The sequence below is a fragment of the Thalassophryne amazonica genome, chromosome 7 (genome assembly GCF_902500255.1).
Source record: "Thalassophryne amazonica chromosome 7, fThaAma1.1, whole genome shotgun sequence".
Classification (NCBI taxonomy): Eukaryota; Metazoa; Chordata; class Actinopteri; order Batrachoidiformes; family Batrachoididae; genus Thalassophryne; species Thalassophryne amazonica.
The window spans coordinates 40,971,363-40,987,550 of NC_047109.1; the positions used below are offsets into that span (position 1 = coordinate 40,971,363).

Here is a 16,188-nt window from a genome sequence, read left to right on the forward strand (position 1 = left end):
GATATTTCCATGATATCTCTGTTCATTATAATATGTTACATTTTGGTAATTTACAGAGTATTGTTAATATTAAAATAAATGAAATGTACACTGTAAAAAATGTTTGCCTCATTAAGTTAAATGAACTTATGTCTTCTCACAACTCCACTTGTAATGGCAAGTTTAGGATATTTGACTCAAGTTTATATGTTTTCAAAATCTGAACTTAAAGCTATCCATTGTCTTCACTAATTATGAGTTGATACAAAACTTATCTTTAAGTTAACTAATATTCAGTTGAATTAACCCACATTAACCCACAAAATGTGAATCAGCTGCAAATCGGGAATTATCCGCAAACCATTAATTGCAAAACATGAATACTGAAAAAATATCTCCCCAGCGTGAACGCAGATCTCGCAAAACATGAATATCATTCATACAGTAGTGTTCAGAATAATAGAGCTATGTGACTACAAAGATTAATCCAGGTTTTGAGTATATTTCTTACTGTTACATGGGAAACAAGGTATCAGTAGATTCAATAGATTTTCACAAATCCAACAAGACCAAGCATTCATGATATGCACACTCTTAAGGCTATGAAATTGGGCTATTATTAAAAAAAGTAGAAAAGGGGGTGTTCACAATAATAGTAGCATCTGCTGTTGATGCTAAAAACTCAAAACTATTATGTTCAAACTGCTTTTAAATCAATCCTGTAAATCACTAAACTAGTATTTAGTTATTTAGTATAACCACAGTTTTTCATGATTTCTTCACATCTGTGAGGCATTAATTTTGTTGGTTTGGAACCAAGAATTTGCTCGTTTACTAGTGTGCTTGGGGTCATTGTCTTGTTGAAACACCCATTTCAAGGGCATGTCCTCTTCAGCGTAAGGCAACATGACCTCTTCAAGTATTTTGACATATCCAAACTGATCCATGATACCTGGTATGCGATATATAGGCCCAACACCATAGTAGGAGAAACATGCCCATATCATGATACTTGCACCACCATGCTTCACTGTCTTCACTGTGAACTGTGGCTTGAATTCAGAGTTTGGGGGTCGTCTCACAAACTGTCTGTGGCCCTTGAACCCAAAAAGAACAATTTTACTCTCATCAGTCCACAAAATATTCCTCCATTTCTCTTTAGGCCAGTTGATGTGTTCTTTGGCAAATTGTAACCTCTTCTGCACATGTCTTTTATTTAACAGAGGGACTTTGTGGGGATTCTTGCAAATAAATTAGCTTCACACAGGCATCTTCTAACTGTCACAGCACTTACAGGTAACTCCAGACTGTCTGTGATCATCCTGGAGCTGATCAATGGGTTAGCCTTTGCAATTCTGGTTATTCTTCTATCCATTTTGATGGTTGTTTTCCATTTTTGTCCACACGTCTCTGGTTTTTTTGTCCATTTTAAAGCATTGGAGATCATTGTAGATGAATAGCCTATAATTTTTTGCACCTGCATATAAGTTTTCCCCTCTCCAATCAACTTTTTAATCAAACTACGCTGTTCTTCTGAATAATGTCTTGAACGTCCCATTTTTCTCAGGCTTTCAAAGAGAAAAGCATGTTCAACAGGTGCTGGCTTCATCCTGACATAGAGGACACCTGATTCACACCTGTTTGTTCCACAACATTGACGAACTCACTGACTGAATGCCACACTACTATTACTGTGAACACCCCCTTTTCTACTTTTTTTTTTTACTAATAGCCCAATTTCATAGCCTTAAGAGTGTGCATATCATGAATGCTTGGTCTTGTTGGATTTGTGAGAATCTACTGAATCTACTGGTACCTTGTTTCCCATGTAACAATAAGAAATATACTCAAAACCTGGATTAATCTTTTAAGTCACATAGCACTACTATTATTCTGAACACCACTGTATATATATATATATATATATATATATATATATATACGAGGTCTGTTAGAAAAGTATCGTACCTTTTTATTTTTTTCAAAAACTATATGGATTTGATTCATATGTTTTTACGTCAGCCAAGCTTGAACCTTCGTGCGCATGCGTGAGTTTTTCCATGCCTGTCGGTTGTGTCATTCGCCTGTGGGCAGGCCTTGAGTGAGCACTGCTCCACCCCTCTCGTCGTTGTTTCATTGCGAGGAAATGGCGGAATTATTTGGGCTTTTTTTCCATCAGAATTTTTTCAGAAACTGTTAGAGACAGGCAGCTGGAAACCATTCGAAAAATTTATCTGGCTTTCGGTGAAAATTTTACGGGCTTCACTGAGAATAAGGAATGTTACTACAGCTTTAAGGACGACCCACAATGGCGTACGGCGCGTCGCGCTCCGAGCCGCCATCGAGAGGCAGAAACCACCAGATCATTTCTAAACGGATCGCTGTGTGGAGCTGGGACCGTCGTGTGCAATTTCTCTGGTTATCACAAGAGCTGGACATCAGCCATTTTCCGGCAGATTTCACTTTTAACAAGAGATTTTGTCATGGAAAGCCGCGCGGAGGCTTCGCGCGTCATGACCGATTCGCTGATGATGCGAGACAAAGGAACACCTCCGTTTCGGATTGTTAGAGGACAAGTTGAGACAAGCCCAGCTCTCCACAATTTCTCTTATACTCACTCGACTGGTAAGCACTGAAAGCCGAGATAGGCATGATCTGGTGGTTTCTGCCTCTCGATGGTGGCTCGGAGTGTCATTATTTTGTTTAAGAATGTTTAATTTTCACTGTTCCTGCACTTTGTGTCAAATCATAGTCATATACATATACATGTATGTATACATGTATACATATATGTCTATGATACATAATCATAGACATATTCTGTCTGAGTTATTTTCATTAGTTACTTCATCCAAACCATCAACATGTTTATTAGACCCCATTCCTACCAGGCTGCTCAAGGAAGCCCTACCATTATTTAATGCTTCGATCTTAAATATGATCAATCTATCTTTGTTAGTTGGCTATGTACCACAGGCTTTTAAGGTGGCAGTAATTAAACCATTACTTAAAAAGCCATCACTTGACCCAGCTATCTTAGCTAATTATAGGCCAATCTCCAACCTTCCTTTTCTCTCAAAAATTCTTGAAAGGGTAGTTGTAAAACAGCTAACTGATCATCTGCAGAGGAATGGTCTATTTGAAGAGTTTCAGTCAGGTTTTAGAATTCATCATAGTACAGAAACAGCATTAGTGAAGGTTACAAATGATCTTCTTATGGCCTCGGACAGTGGACTCGTCTCTGTGCTTGTTCTGTTGGACCTCAATGCTGCTTTTGATACTGTTGACCATAAAATTTTATTACAGAGATTAGAGCATGCCATAGGTATTAAAGGCACTGCGCTGCGGTGGTTTGAATCATATTTGTCTAATAGATTACAATTTGTTCATGTAAATGGGGAATCTTCTTCACAGACTAAAGTTAATTATGGAGTTCCACAAGGTTCTGTGCTAGGACCAATTTTATTCACTTTATACATGCTTCCCTTAGGCAGTATTATTAGACGGTATTGCTTAAATTTTCATTGTTACGCAGATGATACCCAGCTTTATCTATCCATGAAGCCAGAGGACACACACCAATTAGCTAAACTGCAGGATTGTCTTACAGACATAAAGACATGGATGACCTCTAATTTCCTGCTTTTAAACTCAGATAAAACTGAAGTTATTGTACTTGGCCCCACAAATCTTAGAAACATGGTGTCTAACCAGATCCTTACTCTGGATGGCATTACCCTGACCTCTAGTAATACTGTGAGAAATCTTGGAGTCATTTTTGATCAGGATATGTCATTCAAAGCGCATATTAAACAAATATGTAGGACTGCTTTTTTGCATTTACGCAATATCTCTAAAATCAGAAAGGTCTTGTCTCAGAGTGATGCTGAAAAACTAATTCATGCATTTATTTCCTCTAGGCTGGACTATTGTAATTCATTATTATCAGGTTGTCCTAAAAGTTCCCTAAAAAGCCTTCAGTTAATTCAAAATGCTGCAGCTAGAGTACTGACGGGGACTAGAAGGAGAGAGCATATCTCACCCATATTGGCCTCTCTTCATTGGCTTCCTGTTAATTCTAGAATAGAATTTAAAATTCTTCTTCTTACTTATAAGGTTTTGAATAATCAGGTCCCATCTTATCTTAGGGACCTCGTAGTACCATATCACCCCAATAGAGCGCTTCGCTCTCAGACTGCAGGCTTACTTGTAGTTCCTAGGGTTTGTAAGAGTAGAATGGGAGGCAGAGCCTTCAGCTTTCAGGCTCCTCTCCTGTGGAACCAGCTCCCAATTCAGATCAGGGAGACAGACACCCTCTCTACTTTTAAGATTAGGCTTAAAACTTTCCTTTTTGCTAAAGCTTATAGTTAGGGCTGGATCAGGTGACCCTGAACCATCCCTTAGTTATGCTGCTATAGACGTAGACTGCTGGGGGGTTCCCATGATGCACTGTTTCTTTCTCTTTTTGCTCTGTATGCACCACTCTGCATTTAATCATTAGTGATCGATCTCTGCTCCCCTCCACAGCATGTCTTTTTCCTGGTTCTCTCCCTCAGCCCCAACCAGTCCCAGCAGAAGACTGCCCCTCCCTGAGCCTGGTTCTGCTGGAGGTTTCTTCCTGTTAAAAGGGAGTTTTTCCTTCCCACTGTAGCCAAGTGCTTGCTCACAGGGGGTCGTTTTGACCGTTGGGGTTTTACATAATTATTGTATGGCCTTGCCTTACAATATAAAGCGCCTTGGGGCAACTGTTTGTTGTGATTTGGCGCTATATAAAAAATTGATTGATTGATTGATATAGTATGTCATATTGATATGACAATTCAGTAAGCTATATCTTCCATTATACATTCCAAATCTAAGGTGGAACTCTACTAGTGTTTACTAAGGTACACCTAAATATCTGAAAGAGAGAGAGAGAGAGAGAGAGAGAGAGAGAGTAGAGCCACTTAGGTGCCTGGTCTTGAGAACCAGGGATGGTTGGTCGAAAAGCTTTTTTATCCCATGGGAACTTTCCCTACCCACCTAAGTGGCTCAAGAATATGGACAGCATGTATATAAGTGACATTTACATGACAATTTATATGACAATATTGAGATACGATAATTTGACCATATTGTTCAGCCCTACTGTCAACTAGCTGAAAATGTTGAATATTAATTTACATCTACATTTAAAAAATGCTTAAAGTGGCAGGGGGTTAAATGGGCTATAATGAGGGGGGTCAGCTGAAAAGCAAATAAAGAAAAATGCTTAAAAAGGTGGAGAGTATGGGGGGCAGAGCCCCTCCAGAAGATGAAAGGCAAAATAAGGAAAATGCTTAAAAAGTTGGAGAGTATGGGGGGCAGAGCCCCTCCAGAAGATGAAAGGCAAAATAAGGAAACTGCTTAAAAAGGTGGGGGTTGGGGGGGCAGAGCTCCTCCATAAGCTAAAAGGTTTTAGTCACGCTCATGCTCCCAAGAACCATTTTACTGAAAAAAGTCTGAAGGAACTAAAGGGCATGGTTAGATGGCGAGGAGCTTTCCCAAGTATGTGAGAGGCAACTAAAGAAAAATGCTTAAAAAGGGGGAGGGGGGTCTGGGGGGCGGAGCTCCCCAGAAGCTGAAAGGCTTTTGCCATGCTAATGCTCCCCTGAAGCATTTACTCAAAATAAAGTCTGAAGAACCTAAATAACATGGTGAGATGGTGACGAGCTTCACTCGTTCATGTCCATGTATTAATAATAATGCATATTAATAATAATACAGCACTCAGTTTGGAAAAAATGTGCAAAAATTTAATTTTAGTGAATTATTGAATTTGATTGCTCATTTCATTACCTTTTTAAATTATAAAAATTACTAAAATTCAATTTTTGCACATTTTTTTTCAAACTGAGTCCAACCTTCAAGTCCCCTACTTCACCAGACTGTGAATTCCTCAAACTATATTGGATTAACCATGGAATTGATCAGCTGGTCTCTGAACACTATTGATACCATTTTTTTCAGCAAGGAAATCAGGGCCGGGGGACCCTGCGTGCCCAGATGGAACCTACCCTGCGGGCTATGTTCTTGACACCTGGGAGACATGGTGTGTCGCATGCTTTATGCCATTCTCTGTGGAGGACGTCGAGGATTTATTTATTCTTCTTCCTCCAAACATGAGTAGTTGAGTTTTTAACCAAAATGTTCCATTTTGGTTTCATCTGACCACATGATATTCTCCCAATCCTCTTCTGGATCATCCATATGCAAACTTTCAAACTTCAGACAGGCCTGGAGATGTAGGCAGGGGGACACGCCTGGCACTGCAGGATTTGAGTCCCTCTCTGCGTAGTGTGTAGCTTTTGTTTCTTTGGTCACAGCTCTCTGCAGGTCATTCATCAGGTCCCTCTGTGTAGTTCTGGGATTTTTGTTCACCGTTTTCATGATCATTTTGACCCCACAGGATGACATCTTGCGTGGAGCCCCAGATCGAGGGAGATTATCAATGGTCTTGTATGTCTTCTGTTTTCTTACAGTTGCTCCCACAGTTGATTTATTCACAACAACGTGCTTGCGTATTGTAGATTCACTCTTCCCAGCCTGGTGCACATCTACAATTTTCTTCCTGGTGTCCTTCGACAGCTCTTTGGTCTTGGCCATGACTGTTTGGAGTCTGACTGTTTGAGGCTGTGGGCAGGTATCTTTTATACAGATAACAAGTTCCAACAGGTGCCATTAATAGAGGTAACACGTGGAGGACAGAAGGGCTTCTTAAAGAAGAAGTTACAGGTCTGTGAGAGCCAGAAATCTTGCTTGTTGTGGTTGACCAAATACTTATTTTCCACCATAATTTACAAATAAATTCTTTAAAAATCCTTTCAATGTGATTTCCTGGATTTTGTTTTCTCATTTTGTCTCTCACAGTTGAAGTGTACCTATGATGAAAATTACAGACCTCTCTCATCTTTCTAAGTCTGAGAACTTGCACAATCAGGGGCTGACTAAATACTTTTTTTTACCCCACTGTAGTCATAATATAGTATTCACCTTTTTCGGGAAGACAGGGTGGGCGGCTTCATTTTGTCAAGCAACTTCCGGTTTGCCACTACATCTGATGATTAGCTACGTGAGAACACAGTATGCCAGAAGTGTCCAAACATGAGTAGCAGTTCTTGGGTGCCACAACAACTGGAAGAAGAGGAAACTATCGCTTTCAGAACGATGTTTTGAACATGGAAAGGAGAGATCTGAGTGCTGTGGATGAGTATTTAACTTGTTCCCTCCTCCACTGAAAGACGAGGATCTCCAGTGATGGCTAAAGGTGCTGAATTTGAAAAATCCACCCAAACGTCCCTATGTCTGTTGTCTATATTTTATGGAGAAAAAACCCACACTGGATATTTACCCAGACAAATGGTTGGACTACAACGCTCTGTTGAAGAAGCCACAGCAGATGCTAGTGAGACAGGGCTGTGTTTGCAGCATTAGCTGCTCTTTACTCATTTACTGGTGTTTGATACAAACAAGCACTGCATGAAATAACACCATACGTATATTAACGTTATGTAATTTTGACATTGTGGTGGTACTACTTGTCGGGTAGTATTTTAACTTGATTGTGCTTTTATATGTAGTTCCTCATAGCCAAACCACACCGAGTGACAACACAAAGTAGTTAAAAATAATCGAGGGCTACTTTTTCATGTCATCTTCCCTCTCTGTTATGACCCGTTGGTGAGCCAGAGTCAATTCCTTTGAGCTTTTCAAAAAGGTTTTTGTTTCTACCTATTCAGGGTTTTCATGTATCCCATAATCCATTGCGTGCCAGAGAGTTGCTGCAGTCAAAACAACATACAGAATTCACATGATGACAACTGTAAATGAATATTATACTACAAAAACGTATTTGTTTATGCTTTTCATCACGTTAATAAGAAACTGCATGCATGATACACTGAAAACTTGCTAAAACAATTATAACAAATAATCCGTGTCTGCTACGTTTAATCTGCGTGGAATTTAATAAGCGCAAACCGAATTTGAGACATATTATATATATTAGTCTGGAACAAAGAGGACAAACAGTTTTGTAAAGAACAATAATCAAGACGTTAAAGAGCAAACTTCACTTTCCCCCAAAACGACATGATCAGGAAGCGAGCATAGATCACAGCAGCTCCCATTGAAAATAACAGAGACAGTGTTGTGAAAGTGTAGTGACACGGACCCACAACAGGGGGCGGTAAAAAACGGACAATGGAGTAAGCCAAAAAGTAACAATTTAATGTTACAGACGATTGCAGTTGAGGCGTACAGTCAATCATACACAAGGTGACGTGTGGGCAGGCTCGAGGATAGAAGACGTCTGTCCAGAGAAGAGTCGGATCCCACACGGCTTCCACCGCCAACGGATCTGAAGAACACCGGAGCCGCCAAGTCCTGGGTCCCAGGTGGCCACCGTCTCTAGCTGTCAGACCTGGTACTGCTGGCAGAAACAGAAACAGTTAATGGTGGGTGTGTGGATACACACCCAATAATCTCTCTGTACTTAGTTCCTCCGGGAGGGAGAACCTCCACTTCCAGAAACAGAAAACACCCGTGCAGTTCCTGTCAGCCGCTTCTTTGGAAGGAGTGAGAGGCGAAGACTTCGCAACCCACACTGTACGCCAATCAAGCAGAAGACTGTATCCACAGGGCGAATGGCTGCACACAGAACAAATATGCAGAAAATCACAGCAGAGAAGGTTACCTGAGTGGTAGCTGATTTCTCGGCGGGGAGGTGGAGTTGCAGTCTGGCTTTTATGGTGATGTGGATGATGATAGTAGAATGAGTGACAGCTGGTGCTGTTGACGAGTGACAGCTGTCACTCTCTGTTGCTCCGACGCCCTCTCGTGCTTGAAGCCCGCACTTCAAGCAGGGCGCCCTCTGGTGGAGGTGGGCCAGCAGTACCTCCTCTTCAGCGGCCCACACAACAGACAGCCTGTGATTCTCGCATGTTTACATAAAATAAACACAATAACAACGTCTAAAAACCCAGAGAATATATTCACAAGAGTTTTAGGCACAATATAAAAATAGCTTTATGTTGCGATCTTAATGGTGTTGACCGTGTGCAGCGGTTAAAGTGCAGCGTGATCAGAGCGTCTCAATGCAGTTCTCAGTGTTACTGAGATCTCGCAGCGCAGTGAACTCTGCGAGGTTTTGTGGGATTTGAAACCTGAAAAGGGTGAATGTAATATCTTCCATTGTTCTATATTGAAAACACAGCTAACCTTCCTGGCGTCCTAACGATGGTGTCCTGTGGCATTTCCGTTTTGTCTTAGGACAAAACGGAAATGCCTCTGTTGTAAAAGTGGGCGGGGCTGAATAAGGTGAATAGACAATTAGCATGTAAGGGCATGTTTATTCAAATTTGCAATTCATGGATGTTTTGTACAAGTTTTATGTTGCAGCCTGCGGTCTTTTGATGTAAATTTCAATTGCGTTTTCAGGAGCACTTCTAAAATATTAGAAATAATAAAAAATGGCTGCTTGTGCAAAATTTTGTAAATGGACTGCATTTATATAGCGCTTTTCCATCTGCATCAGACTCTCAAAGCGCTTTACAGTTATGCCTCACATTCACCCCGATGTCAAGGTGCTGCCATACAAGGTGCTCACTACACACCGGGAGCAATAGGGGATTAAAGGCCTTGCCCAAGGGCCCTTAGCGATTTTCCAGTCAGGCGGGGATTTGAACCCATGATCTTCTGGACTCAAGCCTAACACCTTAACCACTAGACTAGACCATCACCTCCCCTAAACCACTAGACCATCACCTCTCCTTGTGTTTGTTTTTTTTTGGGGGGGGGCGCTAGGAGAAGGTCTCACCCATGGAGTAATTCAGTGTAGAACTGCCACTGGCAGTGACCTCAGCTTTGGAGAAGTGGTGAAGTGACCAGGGAGTTGCGGCTTTCATCCTCCCACACTCATTACCACATCTACAATGCCCTTGGAAATTACAGGTGGGAGCAGCCCTTAATCCCCAAATGGCCTTCCATGCCAACTCCTGATGTCAGTGTGTGGGTGAGTATGTGTGGGTAACCACTGTTGGATCCAATTATATGCCCATATCAGGGATTTGGATGTATGGTCACAAAATAATTTCTGTTCTTAAAAGGAGTTTATTAGCCTTCTATCAGGCATAAGAAATACTGTAAGTGATGACATTTTCCTTCCTCCAATAGTTGTATTTCTGGTGGAATTGCTAATAGACTGAGCTCAGTTGACTAAATTAAGAAGCTTGGATGCAACTGGACTGTGTAGCTGCATGACTAAGAAGATTAAACAAGATTTAACTGCCCAACGGTTGTCAGCAACACTGTTCACACAGACAAAGGAGCGTAGCAACAGGTCAGTGTTAGCGTTCGCAGATTAGCACATAAACCGGTTTAATGTTGGAGCTCCTGTTTTTCTATGACTCCACATATGATTAACGTCATCAGTAAAACCTCTGTTAAGGTCAGTGTCTAGCTTTTTGTGAACCTACAATTAATAAGGATCCATATATGTGCATTTTTTTTTCCATTTATTTGTGTCTCAAGCTAAACTTATTCATGATACCGCTGGTAAAATTCAACTGAAGAGAAATTTGCTTGGATGGACCAGTTGGGAGTGTTATTATTTAGTGCTGGGGTGACAGAATGGTGTCATAAATGTGCAATTAAAGTAAATTTTGAGGGCCTACTACATCCACATTATTGTACATGTACAGTACACAATAGTAATAATGATACGAGGCGATGTGGCTCAGAGAGTGTGGGGACACAATGGCAGACTCACACCCAGAGGCGTAGGATATATCAAAAAGCTTTATCTGATAAACAGGCAGTAGTTCCGTACATATGGTGGCAGTCAGTGTGGCAGAGGTAACAGGCAGATGTTAAGCAGAGGCGTGGTCAAAAAACAAGCTGAGATCAAAACACTGTGATACAGAGGTCGATGGGCTGAGACAAAAGCGTGATCCAAAAAAAAAAAAAAAACCCCAAAAAACAAAGCAAGGTCAAAAAATAGCAAGGCAATCAGGACTGGAACAAGAGGCTGGAACAAAGCATACAGAAAACAACAAACTGGCAGTAAAGGACAAAACACACAAGGCTTAAATAACAGAGGCGGTAATCACAGAAAATGAAATACAGGTGAGGGGAACATCCAGGAAGGGGGTGTGTGAAGAAACGAGACGAAGATGAGGGAAGGCAGGTGCAAGAGAGTGCATTGAGACAAAACAAAGCAGACAGAAGCAAGAGAAATCAGTGACACAAACACCAACGGTGAATAACATAAAAAAGCCAAAAGAAAAATAAGACCAAAAGCCTAACAAATATTAACATGAACAAAACAAAGAAGCAAACTAGGAAATAAAATAAAAGACCTAAAAGTAGAACAACAAGAAAATAAAAGACTAAGACTAAACTATAATGGAACTCACAATGCCTGAAGAATGATAAACAGAAAAGAAGTAATCAGAACAAACTAAGACAAGACTCAAGTAGCTAAAAGTGACTAAAGTATAACAAACAGATAAAAGAACCAGTAACTAAAGTAAAAACAAAGACAGAGGATCAAAGGGCAGAGTGGACACAGACAGGGGACAAAATGTGATGAAGACCCAAACAGAAGAGGCCATGGGACCAGACAGAGGAGGACCTAGCAAGCAATTGTTTAAAAATCACAACAGTTACTCTTCTCACAGTGCAAGAATACAAAATTTGGAACATTTGGGAAAACCCAATAGGCAGAACAAAAGAACATAGCTAACCACACATAACACAATAAAGACAGATGTTCCTCTCCTTTAGGCGATGCTATTGTCCTTCACTCTTTCTGAATTTCTGGGCTATTATTCTTTCAATTTTTAAATTTCACCAGAACCTGGGGAAAAACCCACATCTTAGGGTGCTATAATAACTGGGGTGCTATGGGATCAGACCAGTCAAACAACATTAGAAAAATATGTAAAAAAAAATACAGATTTTAAATGACAAATGTGTTTTTGAGGGGAGTTGCAGCCCTGTCACTCCTCACTCCAAGACCTGCCTGTGATTAAAGTACATTTCTCTGCAATTGTGGTCATTAATTCAGCTGTTTATAGAATTCAATTGCAATTTCAGTTTCACTTATGAATAAAATTCAATAAACCACAGTTATATTCACTCCTCAGTCATAATAGGATGATATCAGGTGAACATGCGTTGATGTGATGCTGTGGACGGTATGCACGTGGACATTCAAGGGGATACTGTGCACATGCAGATTCCTGTGGGTGAGTGTGAATTCATCCCTTTGAAATCTGTCATTCTTTTTGGAAACTGGATATTTGAACAAAGCTAAGGTGTTGATGCACTGCAGGTGTGCCCATATAATGCAATACAGTTTTTGCCACGGGAACGGCGACTTAGAGAAGACACACGACACAAGCAGAAACACCTTGCAGGTAAGTATATACAGTAATAATTACTCAAAACAGCAGCAGCGACACTCAACTACAGCACTGTGCAAAGGTATGAAGGCCAATTTATGGGTTCCAAAGTTTAACATATATTGAAAAGCTTTTAAATATTGAATACTGGCAAACACAAGAATCACTTTGCACCCTTAAAAATATGTAATTGCAGCTACAATTCATAAGAGAATGATACTGGATTTAATCCTATATTTATAATAATTTTGTTATTAATCGATCATTGGCAACTGTCTTTGTAGCATGAATCGCCAGGTAGTATTTTATTTGTTTATTTAGAATTGATTAGTTTCTTTCATATAACTCAGCCACCTGGGGTGTGCAGCCAGTATATTCTGAGCACTGGTCCCAAGCCCGGATAAATGAGGGTAGAAGGAGGCAAGGTGTTAACCATAAAGTTTGTCAAATCTCAGCCAAATGGGGTGTAAATCCAGTACACTCTGAGTGCCGGTCCCAAGTCCAGATAAATAGTAGGGTTGCATCAGGAAGGACGTCTGGTGTAAAACAAGCCAACGCAATCATGCAGAGTACAAATCAAATTTCCATACCAGATAGGTCGAGGCTCGGGTTAACAATGATGGTCGCGAGTGCCATTGCCCAATAGGGTGCCGGTGGAAATTGGGCTACTGCTGGGCGAAGAAGAAGAAGAGGTAGAAACGTGTCCAGAAAAAGTTGGAGAAGAGGAAAACTAAAAAGGTGGAAGGGAGAGTCGGGACATTGAATTTTGGCAGTGTAACTGGCAAAGGGAGGGAGCAGGCTGACATGATGGAGAGGAGAAAGGTAGATATTGTGTGTGCAACAGAGTAAGTGGAAGGAAAGTGAGGCCAGGAGCATAGGTGGTGGGCTCAAATAGTTGTATTATGGTGTGGATGGGAAGAGAAATGGTGTTTGGGTCATTCTAAAGGAAGAGTATGTTAAGAGTGTGTTGGAGGTTAAGTGACTGTCTGACAGGTTGATAAATGTAAAGTTGGAAACTGAAGGGGTGTTGATGAATATCATCAATACATATGCCACACAAGTAGGTTGTGAGATGAAGGAGAAAGATTTCTGGAGTGAGTTGAATGAGGTAGTGGAGAGTGTGCCAAAGCATGAAAGAGTGGACTTCCCCCCCCCCGTGCGCGCGTGCACACACACACACACACACACACACACACACACACACACACACACACACACACACACACACACACACACACACACACACACACACACACACACACACACACACACACACACACACATATTCCAAAAATAGAGCCCTCAAACAAAACAGCAGATATACATCCCCCCCCCCCTTTCTCTTTGGTTCATCCAGAGGAAAAATAATGAAAATAATGTTCTTTCGAAGTAGAATTTATTATTGAGTAAACATGTTATTAATAATTTGATGCAACAAGTGCACATGTAATTTTGCCAGCCTCAGAACAGACAAAATTTTGAACACACTCTGGGGTTTTTGGTTGTTGGGGGTTGACCTGGACCTCAGTTTGGGAGTCATGATCATAGCGAAAAAAAGATACATTTTTAAGTTCAAGACACCCAAAATCTGTTGTTTTATAAGGTGTACATATCAGACCATGAACTAAATTGTGTTATTCATTTTGCACTATTTGGGCAGCACGGTGACTTTGTGGTTAGCACTGTTGCCTCACAGTGAGAAGGTCATAGTTTCAATTCCCGCCTGTGGCTTTTCTGTGTGGAGTTTGTGTGTTCTTCCCATGTTTGTGTGCGTTCTCTCCGGGTGCTCCAGCTTCCTCCCACATCCAAAGACACGCAATATAGGTGGGTTGGAAACTTTAAATTGTCCATAGGTGTGCGTGCAGGTGTGAAAGTGGTTGTTTGTTTATATGTGGCCCTGCGGCAGACTGGCGTCCTGTCCAGAGTGTACATTGTGTCTCTTATGATTAGCAGCTCTCAAGGAATGAGATAAACCCCAGAAATGCAGGTCAGCCAGACTCAAAATTAAGTTCCAAAAATATGCAAAAGTTTAATGTCCAAACGTGAACCAAAAATACTATCTCTGGAGGAATAACAAAGATACAATTACAAACCTGACCAAGTGAGTGGGGAAATAAAGTTCCAACAAAATACAAGAAATTAAAGTTAATTAATAAGTGTAATGCTGCATTTACACATAATGATGACAGGTCACGAATGCCACAAAGTATACATTCTTGGCCGCTGATCACGAATATGATGATTTGAGGCAGAGGCGTCAGGTGTCCTCAGGAACTGCTGCAACCTGTTACGTTACGATTAATGGCACATGTTGCTAGCGAATTATCAGGAACCATTACGCATGGTCAAGAATAATGTTCTGCGCTGTTGCATGCTGTTCCGCGCAACAGCGCATGGTTACGTTCTGTTACGTTGTGAATGAGGTGAATTGTCCCCCCCCACACACCCCCATATTCATCCATCAGTTGCTGAACAACTCAGATCGCTCCAGTTTGCTCCTCAAAATCCACAGCAGAAAACCTTTGTGACTGCATGCTTAGTTGGGCTCCGTGCCATGGAGTGGCGCAGAGAGGAGGAGGAGACAGAGAGCCAGATGTGTGGTTTCATGCGGCTCTCGTCTTGTGCATTTTCCCAAACATCAGGTGCAGCAGCAAGTGGAACACCTGCAGGAGCACGCTGAGGAGCACTGGAACGAAACCTTTAGCCGGCTTGGCATCACTGTCCTTCAGGATACTGCAGTAATAAAACTGAATGCGGTGCAGCAGGGTTTAATTGTGCGCACGTCAGAGAGGAACGCTGTCATGCTCTATTAAGGATCACCACTAATCAACACGCTCAGCTGCGACCTCAACGACGAGGCGAAATGAGGGTGGTGCGTGACATTCGTGGAAGATTTTTTGATAGCCAAAAACATGCTCCACGAAAATCACAAATATCATGCACTATTAAGAAACCTATTCAGATGCGTTAAGTCACATTAAGAATGTCAGGAATGTGCCAAAAAAATGACAGAAATATGACATTCATAACGCGTCCTGCCTATGTGTAAACGCAGCATAATCCAGAAAAATCAGAGGCTTGAGCTGGGAAAAAGAACAAAATACAATTTCAAACCCTACAAAGGGAATTACGTACCAAAAATACAGGAAGTCATGTCTAAGTGTAAAACCAACATTATGAAAGGCTAGTGCAGGATAAAGAACGAAAATACACTTTAACCCTTCACAGGGGATGGGGAAAAACAGCTAAGGGCAAAGGTATAAAGTCCAACAAAATCAAAAACAGAAAACTCACAGCCACGGCAAAAGGCACTGAACCACGAAGAAGGGAAAAACCATACAGAATAATGAGCCCACAACAGAAGAACAAGCAAAGGAGGTTTAAATAGACAGTCAATACACAGGGGAACAGGTGATACTGATTGAGACGATGACGCGTATTAACCAAAAGATGATGCTAGAGGGCAGCAAACCATAAACACAGAAAACAGAAACTCCAACAAGACTAAGACAGAAAACCTGAGACTGAAATGCATAATAATAATAATAATAAAAAAAACAACCCAATCAAAATGAGTAGAGATACACTCACAATAAATAACCTGACACAAAGACTTGACTAGTAGCCACAATAAAATAAAACACAATCACAAAAATTTCTGTGTAGGCTCTCAGTTGTCCAGGTGGTTTCCATAGTAGAGAAGCTTGAATCTTCGACTGGACTGGGTTGCTTGACGCGAGGACGTTTCGCTTCAAATCGCAGAAGCTTCCTCAGCTAAAATTCTTGC

The 16,188-nt window shown here is 41.1% G+C and overlaps 1 long non-coding RNA gene across 1 annotated transcript in view; it reads left to right on the forward strand.

Moving 5' to 3' along the window:
- The first annotated feature begins 10,294 nt into the window (after window positions 1-10,294).
- The window catches only part of LOC117513272, a 40,297-nt gene continuing 34,403 nt past the window's right edge, over window positions 10,295-16,188 (forward strand). Inside the window, exons 1-3 of the long non-coding RNA XR_004561528.1 lie at window positions 10,295-10,444; window positions 12,144-12,245; window positions 12,332-12,416. This is a non-coding gene — a long non-coding RNA (uncharacterized LOC117513272). The remainder of the gene's footprint in view (window positions 10,445-12,143; window positions 12,246-12,331; window positions 12,417-16,188) is intronic.